This window comes from Pinus tabuliformis, chromosome 5_2, assembly GCF_031772625.1.
Source record: "Pinus tabuliformis cultivar Carrire ecotype Pingquan chromosome 5_2, CPIR1, whole genome shotgun sequence".
In the NCBI taxonomy this organism is placed as follows: domain Eukaryota; kingdom Viridiplantae; phylum Streptophyta; class Pinopsida; order Pinales; family Pinaceae; genus Pinus; species Pinus tabuliformis.
The window spans coordinates 238114235-238124367 of record NC_142306.1 but is presented as its reverse complement, the minus strand read 5'-3'; the positions used below and the strand labels follow the sequence as shown (position 1 = coordinate 238124367).

Sequence of the window (10133 nt, the reverse complement as noted above, 5' to 3'; positions counted from 1 at the left end):
CTCAAGAATTTAGGAGCCCCTTATCCCCTTTGTTTCTCTTCATTTCGTCAAATCTCCTGTTCCACACATCGGGGTAGGTTTTACTCAAATGATGTTTCTAAGCAATCAAAGATGAATTTGGGAAACCTGAGAGAGGATTTTTTCCAAAACAGGCCAAGGAAGAAAAAACTCCTTCACATTTTACACAAGTGTCATGGTTTTAGAGAAATGTCAAAAATACCGTTGCCTCAGGAGAACTGAATGCACCTCTGAAGTGACCTTGGGAAAATCAAGTTTTCTCCTAGTTTTGTTGGCCAAATGACTTGATTGATGAGTCAAATGATAACTAGACACAAATAGATTTCCAATGAACTATCATGAGCTGCATTTGGACTTCAGAAAGTGCCTAAAAATCAGCAGCAAAGTAGCACGACGCATATAGAAATCAGCGCGGCGCATATAGATTTTTTGCCCAATTTTTCATCTTTCAGCTCCGAAATTCGGCCAGTTTGACTAGTTTTGCTTTGGGATGTAATTTTTGACTTCTCTTGATGTAATTGACTGAACATGATGTAATTTTGGCACTTAGTTACTTGCTCTAGAAGATTCATTCACCAAAGAGTGAAAATTTAATGAATGAATCAGTTTCCTTCCTTATAGAGGCAAGTTGTTTTGACTGCCTAGAATGTAGTGCTTTGTTTAGAATTGGTTGAAATAGCTCCTAGAATGATGAGCTCGACCCCTAGAGGCAAGGTAATAGGTTGGCTTGCCTATATTATGTAATTTCTAAGTCATTTTCATGGTTGGACTCTTAGGAAAATCTTGACACTCTATTGTACATTCACTTCTACATTTTTGGCAAAGGAAAGACCAGGGTTTTGCAGCACTGTTTGGGATCCATGTGGCTTTATGTGTTGATTGTGTGCTTCTTTCAATATTTGTAAGTTGTTATGTGTATCATCTTCCTTCTCTCATCTTCTGCAATTGAAAAAATGAAGTGTTAAGGTAGAATCCATAGATTGTTATGCTCTGCTTTGAATTTGTTTGATTTTTCATGTTTTTATCTGTTTAAGGAGAATCCTTGAAAGCTTCTTGCTCTCCTTAGCTTCTCATTAGTCAGATCTAGCCATTCATTTTCTTTAAAAGCATCAAGACAATCACTAACCTTGCCCCAAGTAGACCTCTGTAGAAACTGTGTCTCATCCCTGCACCCAAAATTTCCTTTCCTTTTGATTCAATAAAAACCTCAAAAATCAACTTCAAACTCCTTGTACTTCATACCTAGCCTAATATCATTTCCAATTTAGTCATCTCAAGCCTCATCAATTACCTTTTGCCGAGATTGACTAGGAGAGAGCCCTCTCCTGTCCTCGTAGGGCTAGCTACGAGGTTGAGCGTGGTTTGATGTGGACGTAGAACCTTGTCTTTTCAGCCTGAGACAAATCTAGGCTCTAACATAGTGGCGACCATACTGGGGAAGAAAAATGGTTTGCTTGTTGATTTCATTTGTTTCATAAGCTACAGACAGAGCCTGAAGTTATTCCAGGTAGCCTTCGAAACGCTTTTGCTTTGCATTAGCGGAAGTAGATAAACGCTGCTTCAGTCAATCTCTGGTCTAGCTTGTAAACGTGACATCTAACTTGTTAATTGCCCCAGTACCTGTATCAAGTTTCGATCTGATTGTTGATGGTGGACAACAATCAGACACCGGAAGGCTGAAATCATTCACTTGGCGAATTCATTCACTGAAAAATCCAGAGATCAATGCTTCATGGTGACTACATTGCAGGAAGATTAGTAGCATTGAGCTTTTCAAGATGGATCGGGTTGCAAGAAGATACGCTCCCATGAGCCGAGATCACATTCCAGGTTTTCCAAATAAAATGCCTAAGGTAGATTGGTCAAAGAATTTTCCTATGTTCATAAATGTGGATGGTAATGACGTTGCTCTTCATCTGGTGAAATTTCACATTCATGTGCATAAATTAAATATTGACTTTCCTGAAGACTGCTTGATGAAGATGTTTATGGCTACTCTGGAAAATGAAGCCTGATCTTGGTATGAAAGTTTTCCATCTGCTTCTATTTACTGTTTAAAGGATTTTCATACCATGTTCTTTGAAAAGTATAAATAATATTATCCATCCTTGATTTTAGTTCAGAACTGTTGTAGCCATGTTCATAGTTTTATTGAAAATCTTGAGAATTTTTATGGGGATAATGAATTGATGGACGGAGAAATCATGGAGGCTCTGTACAAGAATCCATTTTAGTAACATGAAGAGAACCTAGAGGATTCCCATCAAGATGCTCAGGAAACTTTGCAGCAGGATCAAGATCTTTGTACAATGGAAAATAATGAAAGTGAAGGTTTTGTTTCAGATCTGTCCATAGAAGAAGACGATATGCAGGAAAGTCAAGTTTTGATTTCAGAAGGTGATAAAATCAAGACAGCTATTTCAGATCTAGATTCAGATACTGACGATCAAGAATACCTTGTGCTAAATACCATGAAGGAGAGCTCTGCCATTGAGATTGTTCTCAGTTCATTAGAACACAGCCTTCATGAGGAGGTAATCCAGTCAGTTCATGAAAAACAGAATGAGATCTTTTTTCGAGTAAGTGATAAGTCTTCTTTCAATAATTCAGTGATAAATGATAATTTGATTGCCATTTCATATGAAGACAATTACTGTTTGAGCAAAAGAAAACAAAAAGCATTATCTCCTTTGTGTGAAGATGAGATAGATCAACTCTTGAAAGGTCATGTTACAGCCCAAGCTAAAGCGGATTTGCAGTGCACACATGGTCAAGAAATTGTTGGTGAAACTTCTTCCTCTTTTGAAAATGATAACAGTCTTGTAATTAGTTTTATAGATCAGCAAACAGATAATATTTTCTTTCACAAAGATGATAAGGCTATCATGTTTGATAATCTTGAAGATTGTTTTTTGTTTACAAATAACCTAGACTATGAAGTTGAGGAATATTGGTTTAAGAGAGACAATATGCCAGGATTTCTCATGGTCAAGGAACCTACAGCTAACACTCAGATGGCAGAAGCACATACCTCTCTGTGCATTCCTATCCCTCGGAAATCAATTGTTCTTTCAGATCAAAATGGAGGGAGTACTTGTATTTTTGCAGCTGGATCTCAAGATAAGCCAGTGCTTTAGGATTTTCAAGATCCCTTCGGCGTTCTTCTGCAAGCATTAGAAAAGATAAATATTGCCTGGTTCATTATCATAAGCTTTGGTTTCAGTGGTTATTTTGAGTTGCCTACAGGTTCATCATTCCGTCTGCTCGAGAAAAGTGAGAGCAGAAATTTGGTATGTAGCCATCTGCTGGATTGGTTACATTGGAAATCTCATTACACATGATTGTACATATCTCATTAGTATGCAGGTGGTTGTCATCATGATTTGAAATCTAGATGGATTGCTGCCCTTCAATAAGCTTTGTAAGTTCTTGTTTTAGTTAAGTCAGTCGTGAGTCATTTGTGAGTCAGTTTTCAGTCATGTTGGTTTCATAATTGTGTCAGCTTGAGTGAGGTTTCAGTCAATAAATGAGTCAAATTCTTGTGTCATTTGCGGAAATAATGGACTCCATAGCCCAATGGACAAAGGCACTGTCTAGCTCTCCCAAAGATCTGCTATTCTTGGCACCTCCAAGGAGCTGTCATCCCCATTGGAGCCAATGTTAGTGTCAGTCATTCCAGCCTTCTTCCAATGATCAAATATGCTCTTAGAAAGTGGTCTCAGAGTATCAAGGTCAAATTTTGTCATTTCAGTGAGTCTCAAGCAAAATTTGGTCACTAGGCATTAGGTCTAGGGTTTGCTTTCACTCCTTTCAAAGTTTCCCAAATGTTAGTCTATGTCATCATTCAGCTTAGTGTATCATCATTCAAAGGGTTGTCTTTATCATGTCAGGTTAAATTGGGTCATTTTACACCTTGTTCATGCTTCAGTTGCACGTGGCAAGGTTCATTTCCCTCTCCTAGGGTTTTGAAGGCAATTTCTCTTGAATGGTCAAATCATTAGCAAAACTTGTATCCAGATGTTCATACACCTTCCCCTATCCTTCATGTACCTTATTAAAGACTTCCCATCACTGAGATCCCCCAAATTCCTCATTTTCGCACAAACCCTAGTTTCTTGCTACAACCTGGCAATTTTCTAGGTTGGGCCTGTGTTTTTCCCTTTTGGACCCCTTCCCCCAACTAAATCTCTGAGATTCCACTTTCCCCTACTTCGTAACATCCCTCCCTACTTCCCAAAATTTTCTCAAGAATTTAGGATCCCCTTATCCCCTTTGTTTCGCTTCATTTCGTCAAATCTCTAGTTCCACACAACGGGGTAGGTTTTACTCAAATGATTTTTCTGAGCAATCAAAGATGAATTTGGGAAAACTGAGAGAGGTTTTTGTCCAAAACAGGCCAAGGAAGAAAAAAATCCTTCACTTTTTACACAAGTGTCATGGTTTTAGAGAAATGTCAAAAATACCATTGCCTCAAGAGAATTGAATGCACCTCTGGAGTGACCTTGGTAAAATCAAGTTTTCTCCTAGCTTGGTTGGCCAAATGACTTTTTTGATGAGTCAAATGATAACTAGACACAAATATATTTCCCATGAGCTATCATGAGCTCAATTTGGATTTGAGGAAGGAATTCAAAAGTTGACTGTAACAGCACTCTGCCTTTGGGCAGCCTCATTTGGCACATTTTGACTAGTATAGGGAGATTTGATTTTTTACAAAGACAATGAACTCCAAATTGAAAATTTCCAATTGGGTTGGAAAGTAGACTCAGAGACCTTTCCAACGAGCTATCCTGAGCTCAATTTTGACACCGAGAAGGCCTCCAAAAGTCTGCTACAAAATGGTGCTATGCACAGGCTATATGCGTCGCGCCTTCCATATGCACCACGCCAGTGTATTTTTGCACTGAGAAATGAAGCTATATGCACTGTGCTTTCCATATGCGCCACGCTTTCCATATGCGCCGCACCATCAAAAACTTCACAAACTTGCTCCAAATCGCCTAAAACCTGTGGATCATCACTTGTTCAAGTAGGTTAACCCTCTGTTATTGCTTTTTATCCAAATTTGATGGTGGTTTGATGGTGTTGGTGTATGGTGAGTGTTCAAAAGAAACCAAACCCTACCTTTGAAATTTCTCAAAGCAAATTGCTGCTTAGGGTTTCAAACTATTGTTTTTTTACCAAGTCCATCCTTTATTCCGTCACCACTCCCTTATTCCATTTTTCTCTTGATTTCCCTATCCCTAAACTCACATATCCCTAAAAAGTTCACTAATCCCATATCCCAAATCTCATTTCTCAAAATTTCACATGCAAATTCCCAAACCCTAGTTACACATTCCTAAACCCTAATCGTTATCCCAAAATCTAAATACTATTCCTTAAACCCCTTATTCCCCATATCCAAAAATGACATCAAGGCTGTGTCTGCCAATGAAGCAAGGAAATCAATTTTAATCAAAAACCATCCTCTGTTCTTCAAGGAAATTATCCATTGTTGACAAAGGCACCTTTAGCCACAAATCAATTGCATGTACAGCTAAGAAATCAGTTTGAGGCACGAAATCAAAGCTTGATGCAAACACAATCAGGCAATCAAATGCAATCTCCATCTGGTTCACATGTAGAGTTAGCTAGTCAGGGGCAGTCACAGAGTAATAACCAATTTCTTACTCAATTCACACAACATGCACACTCATTTTTCAAGGACAGCCTTTAGGCCAGGTACAGTCTTCTGCCTCTAGTCAAATTTTTCCTCAGATATTGGGTTGCCATTCTCAGAATATTAATTACTTGGGCCACAAAATTTATGATCAAGGTATTCCAAAGCAGATTAATTATCAACCTTCAAATCAAAGTGATATCTCAGTCAAGATCCTTGAATCGAAGGGGGCAAAAACGTTTGCTAGGCACTCTACAAAGTGACATGAATGATATGAGGTCAAAGGGACTGCTGAACAGGGCCGATAGGGACAAAGTATTGCTGAGACACATGGCTTTCCACTACATGGCGCAGAACAAGGTCTGTGAGGCACGGATAAGGAATCTAAAGGCGAAATTGAAGAAGGCAATCAAAAAGAAAAAAAAAGCAAAAAGTGCACGATCGACTCCAAATCTTGACCGAAGCCTCTTTAGCTGAGCATGGTACTTGATTGGGGACCCCCAGCCCAAATTTCAAGAAATTTGGAGACAATTTTGTCAATTTTGAAATTTTTGGCACAAAAAACAGGCTTTTTCCCTATATGCGTCACGCACCTTGCACGACGCTTAGGATTGGGAGCTCCAAATTAAAAATGGCTTGCAGTTTTCAATTTGTCATGAGAAATCATGAATTTTGGTACTTGGACAAGAAATTTGGGGAAGTTCTGGGTTACCAAAAGGTCAAAAAACATGCAAAAAAATGACCTCACTGCCCCTATTTTGACACACAGGAAGCAGTCTTGGGTGAATGCACGTTTGGAGGGGCAAATGGACACCAAATTGGAAAATTCCACTGGGGTTGGAAAGTAGACAGGTAGGGATTTCCAACAAGCCAACCTGAGCTCAATTTTGACTTCAGAAAGTGCCTCAAAATCAACAGCAAAGTAGTGCGATGTATATAGAAATCAGTGCAACGCATATAGATTTTTTGCCCAATTTTTCATCTTTCAACTTAGAAATTCGGCCAGTTTGACTAGTTTTTCTTTAGGATGTAATTTTTTACTTCACTTGATGTAATTGACTGAACATGATGTAATTTTGGTACTTAGTTACTTGTTCTAGAAGATTCATTCACCAAAGAGTGAACATTTAATGAATGAATCAGTTTCCTACCTTATAGAGGCAAGTTGTTTTGATTGCCTAGATTGTAGTGCTTTGTTTAGAATTGGTTGAAACAGCTCCTAGAATGATGAGCTCAACCCCTAGAGGCAAGGGAATAGGTTGGCTTGCCTATATTATGTAATTTCTAAGTCATTTTCATGGTTGGACTCTTAGGAAAAGCTTGACACTCTATTGTACATTCACTTCTGCATTTTTGGCAAAGGAAAGACGAGGGTTTTGCAGCACTATTTGGGATCCATGTGGCTTTATGTGTTAATGGTGTGCTTCTTTCAGTATTTTTAAGTTTTTATGTGTATCATCTTCCTTCTCTCATCTTCTGCAATTGAACAAATGAAGTGTTAAGGTAGAATCCATAGATTGTTATGCTCTGCCTTTGAATTTGTTTGTTTTTTCATGTTTTCATCTGTTTAAGGAGAATCCTTGAAAGCTTCTTGCTCTCCTTAGCTTCTCACCAGTCAGATCTAGCCATTCATTTTCTTTAAAAGCATCAAGACAATCGCCTACCTTGCCCCAAGTAGACCTCTGTAGAAACTGTGTCTCATCCCCGCACCCAAAATTGCCTTTCCTTTTGATTCAACAAAAACCTCAAAATTCAACTTCAAACTCCTTGTACTTCATACCTAGCCTAATATCAATTGCCAATTTAGTCATCTCGAGCCTCATCGATTACCTTTTGCCGAGATTGACCCGGAGAGAGCCCTCTCCTGTCCTTGTAGGGCTTGCTACGAGGCTGAGCATGGTTTGATGTGGACCTAGAACCTTGTCTTTTCAGCCTGAGACAAATCTAGGCTCTAACACATCTATTGGTAACAAATTCAGGCCTTTCAAATGGCTTCATCCATAGTTTTTGGGTAATCAAACTCTATTTTTCCCGTCATAAACATAGGCAAGCTGCTGATAAAATGTTGTATCTTGGCTTATTCCTCCCTAAGGTACGGAATGTACCTTAGCATGGACATAAATTTAGTGATAAACTCATCAATGTTCAGCAGCCCCCACCTTAAATCATGAAACTCTCTTAACTTCTCATCGTAGAAGCGTTCAGTTAAATATTTTTCTTTGAAGCACTTCTAGAATTCGTTCCATGTGACCTTTGGATCGTTAACTGCCCAGACAGCTTTGACCTCTTCCCACCACAGGGTGGCCTTTCCATATAGCTAAAAAATAGCAATTGAGCTTTCATGTTATCATCATATTCATATACTTGAAAATATTTATTCATTTTAATTAGACAGACCTCTACAACTTCCTCAACCTCTCCATCATACACTGGATGCCTTATCTTCTTAAATTCTCCTTGCAGTTTGATTTTCTACTTCTTGGGACCTATGCCAAAGGAGGCATTACCTAACCTTATTTATTCATCGTTATGTCCCTGTTCTAATTCCTCATGGTACTCCTCATCATGAGTTATCTCTGTGGAGCCCCCATTTCCTGCACTAGGGTTGGGTACCCGATGATTTTGTCGATATGATAGAGTTTTTAAAATCTTCTCTTGTTCCTTTCGGAGTCTTTCATTATCATCCCTAAGGTTGTTCATTTCTACTCGCAGCTGCTGCACTGTCTCCAAAAATGTTGCATTTGCTTGTTGAGACTCCTCTCTGAGCTATACCCACATTTCTGGGTTTGTTTCTATATATGGTACATGGCCCTTTGCTCGTGGTTCGGTTCCATTGCGCATCTTTTTTCTTTTTTTTTTCTCTCTTCCTTTATGCATAGTAACAATATTGATAATTAGTTTACCTTGTTAGGCCATAGTGTTGAACACTAGGCTCTGATACCACTTGTCACAGATAACCATAGTATCACTAACCGACAAATATTTTTTTTACATATTGGCATATGGATTTACCAACTATATAAATTCATGACCATTCTCTAATAATTAATAATGCGTCTTCAGTACTTAAATTTACTTTTTCATCGAGTGTTGTGGAGATTTATTCATTCATACGGAGGATTTGATTATTTATATGGTAATCTTAAATTACATTCACATCATAGAATGTAGTATGCTTTGGTTATCTGGAGTAATCAGTCATTAATGGATCACCCACTCCAAGGTGCCAGCTTGGATCAAGGGAATGGATGGCTCACCTCCACGCAACCACCACATACCCAACATCATCTTGTGTGATCTTGCATGTTCCAGCTATCGTCCTCTTCCCACACTTGTTCCTCATCGGGCTATCCATCTACTCTCAAGTTCGATATGAGGGTACCGGGGGTATTGGAAACTACTTTTCCCATCCCAATCTCGGTTTTTCTCCCCATTTCACTCTTCAAAAACTAGGTTCTAGTTAACGAGTGACAGAGGAGGGTTTTTGAGTTTCATTATGCTCTACGACTACTGTTGGGTTCTGTCTCTGTCATGGGGCTCCCTTAAGTAGTTCCCTACCATGACTTCAACTCCAGAGGAATTATTAAAACAGGGGTTCCTTGGGTCTGAGTCAATTCTAGTTATCTTACAGAGATGGACAACCGGGAAACCCTTGCCAATTTTGAGGTAAGGTTCTTATTTCAGGTAATCGGTCTTTTATTTTCTATTTTGGATTTACCTGCCATAACACTTACTCACGATTGTCATAGGTTACATTATAGGTGTCAAGATTGTTTGCGGTACGAAGTTTTCATCCCACTAGTAAGACTTCCATACAATTCCTATTTTAAGAAATCCCATTCCTCAGCTATCTACTAAGCTTGGTTTTTTTTTTGCAGGTAGAGCCTACTCAGGTATTTGGTAGCTCATGCAGCGACATGAGTAATGTTTCCTGGTTTGCGCACTTTCTCATATACAGGTGCTCTTCAGTTTTTCTTAACTCAAGTGCTTCCTAGGGCAGTAGGCTTGTGCTTGAGGCATGTAAGTGTTGCTAGCAATATCGTTATCAGTGCTGTCGGATTTCTGGTGCTGTGCTCCATCTCTCGGGTCAGGGTTACCCTTTTTTATTTAATTTCTCTTAACTGTTGGAACCGTTTGTAACTAATTCACAACAGTTATGTCTATGACATCGGAACAACAATGAAATGTTTTTTTATTTTATGTTTCACCCAAGTATTATCTCCTAGCATCGGGTTTTGTCTATTATTTACCACTTTAATGTGAAAGTGATTGTTGCAACTACATTTATGATGTGTATATAGATGTATATATATATATATATATATATATATATATATATATTGTGTTTTCATTTTCATACTGCATGCTTACAGTCTAGCATGGCTTGGGTACTGATTTGAATCACCATTTCTTTTTTTTTTAAATTACTTCAAACTATTCTTTATAACTCGTC

General features: G+C 38.5%; 1 long non-coding RNA gene across 5 annotated transcripts; it reads left to right on the top strand.

The window, feature by feature from the left end:
• The first annotated feature begins 9018 nt into the window (after window positions 1-9018).
• LOC149158421 (uncharacterized) lies at window positions 9019-9920 on the top strand. Of its 5 annotated transcripts, none has more exons than XR_016262036.1 (3): window positions 9019-9346; window positions 9442-9459; window positions 9559-9920. It is a non-coding gene; the product is annotated as an uncharacterized LOC149158421 (long non-coding RNA). The 5 variants fall into 5 exon arrangements; XR_016262037.1 differs by having other exon boundaries at window positions 9442-9481; XR_016262038.1 differs by having other exon boundaries at window positions 9430-9481.
• Window positions 9921-10133: the final 213 nt, after the last annotated feature.